Source organism: Populus nigra, chromosome 2, assembly GCF_951802175.1.
Source record: "Populus nigra chromosome 2, ddPopNigr1.1, whole genome shotgun sequence".
NCBI lineage: Eukaryota > Viridiplantae > Streptophyta > Magnoliopsida > Malpighiales > Salicaceae > Populus > Populus nigra.
Window position 1 is genome coordinate 22,215,653 of NC_084853.1, and position 2,500 is coordinate 22,218,152.

The following is a 2,500-nucleotide window of genomic DNA, read 5'->3' on the forward strand; positions in this document are numbered from 1 at the left end:
GCCGATTTTCCACGCGGCAGCCCCTCTTTTCGTCAGCGTGCCCCCCTGACGAATTTTCCTGCCTGGCCCGGCCAGTCCAGCCCCTGTTCGTCGAAAAATCTGCGCTGCCGATTTTCCACGCGGCAGCCCCTCTTTTCGTCAGCGTGCCCCCCTGACGAATTTTCCTGCCTGGCCCGGCCGGTCCAGCATCCAGCCCCTGTTCGTCGAAAAATCTGCGCTGCCGATTTTCCACGCGGCAGCCCCTGTTTTCCTCAGCGTGCCCCCCTGACGAATGTTCGTCGAAAAATCTGCGCTGCCGATTTTCCACGCGGCAGCCCCTCTTTTCGTCAGCGTGCCCCCCTGACGAATGTTCGTCGAAAAATCTGCGCTGCCGATTTTCCACGCGGCAGCCCCTCTTTTCGTCAGCGTGCCCCCTGACGAATTTTCCTGCCTGGCCCAGTCCAGCGTCCAGCCCCTGTTCGTCGAAAAATCTGCGCTGCCGATTTTCCACGCGGCAGCCCCTCTTTTCGTCAGCGTGCCCCCCTGACGAATTTTCCTGCCTGGCCCGGCCGGTCCAGCCCCTGTTCGTCGAAAAATCTGCGCTGCCGATTTTCCACTCCGCAGCCCCTGTTTTCGTCAGCGTGCCCCCCTGACGAATTTTCCTGCCTGGCCCGGCCAGTCCAGCGCCCAGCCCCTGTTCGTCGAAAAATCTGCGCTGCCGATTTTCCCCGACGAACCTGCAGCTGCACAAATCCGCGCTGCCACTGCCCCATTGTCTGGACCAACAGTCTTTTCCATCAAGCCCTGGACTATAAATCGTCCAGACTCATCGCCAGCACCCGCTGCCGATTCTGCCGACTTTGCCGATTTCGTCGGCGCTGCCGATTCCAACACTGCCCGCCGTGCCTGAACCAGCGCTGTTTCGTCAGCGTGTCCCCTTGACGAATTTCCCTGCCTGGCCTGGACAGTCCATCTTCCAGCCCATGTTCATCGAAAAATCTGCGCTGCCGATTTCCCCGACGAACCTGCAGCTGCACAAATCTGTGCTGCCGATTTCCCCCCCTGTCGGCATGGCTGCCGCTGCCCCGATGTCCAGACCAACAGTCTTTTTTGTCGACTTTGCCGATTTTGTCCGCGCTGCCGATTCCAACACTACCCCCTGCATCCAAACCAGCATTGTTTCGTCAGCTCTTCCCCTGACGATTTTAGCCCTGTAACAAACAGTAGGCCTCCAATCCCGCCAACGGGAGCCAAGTTGATAGGGAAGAGAATTGAATGACGCGCCTGGTCCTCGCACCCCGCCACCCGAGGGGCCTTTTTCCCGGCAGCCTCTGAAAAACTCTAGCTTTCACGGTCCTCGCCGCCCCTCACCACCATGGCAGGCCTCTAATCCCACCCATCAGCAGTTGTAGCCGATAGGGCAGTGATTTGAATGACGCGTCGCGGGCCTCCGGGTCATCTCACCCGGCCATTAATTGGAGCGTTTTTGGCTGGCCGAGGATGGGGGGATGGATCTCTTCTTCCGAAAAAGCAAACAGTACATCGGGAGTTATGTTGACGGGGCATGGAATTGAATGACCCGTCGCGGGCCGCCGGGTCATCTCACCCGGCCATCCCGGGGAGCGTTTTTCCCGGCAGCATCGGGGAAACTCTTGCTTTCACTGCCCGCTGCCCAAGTCCCCACTCGAATCGGCCCCCCGCGCCAACAAGCCAACGCTGCCGAATCGGCAGACACTGCTGCCGAATCTGCCGACACTGCCCCGCGGGCTGCCACTGCCCCAGTGTCTAAACCAGCGGTCTTTCTCATCGAGCCTTGGACTATCCAGTCCGTCCTGACTCATCGCCAGCACCTGCTGCCGATTCTGCCGACTTTGCCGATTTTCTCGGCGCTGCCGATTCCAACACTGCGCCCACCGTGTCTGAACCAGCGCTGTTTCGTCAGCGTGTCCCCTCGACGAATTTTCCTGCCTGGCCTGGACAGTCCACCGTCCAGCCCGTGTTCGTCGAAAAATCTGCGCTGCCGATTCTGCCGACTTTGCCGATTTCGTCGGCGCTGCCGATTCCAACACTGCCCGCCGTGCCTGAACCAGCGCTGTTTCGTCAGCGTGTCCCCTCGACAAATTTTCCTGCCTGGCCTGGACAGTCCATCGCCCAGCCCATGTTCGTCGCAAAATCTGCGCTGCCGATTTTCCCCGACGAACCTGCAGCCGCACAAATCTGCGCTGCCGAATCTGCCGACACTGTCCCGCGGGCTGCCACTGCCCCAGTGTCTAAACCAGCAGTCTTTCTCGTCGAGCCTTGGACTATCCAGCCCGTCCAGACCCATCGCCAGCACCCGCTGCCGATTCTGCCGACTTTGCCGATTTCGTCGGCGCTGCCGATTCCACCACTGCCCGCCGTGCCTGAACCAGCACTGTTTCGTCAGCGTGTCCCCTCGATGAATTTTCCTGCATGGCCCGGCCAGTCCAGCGTCCAGCCCATGTTCGTCGAAAAATCTGCGCTGCCGATTCTGCCGACTTTG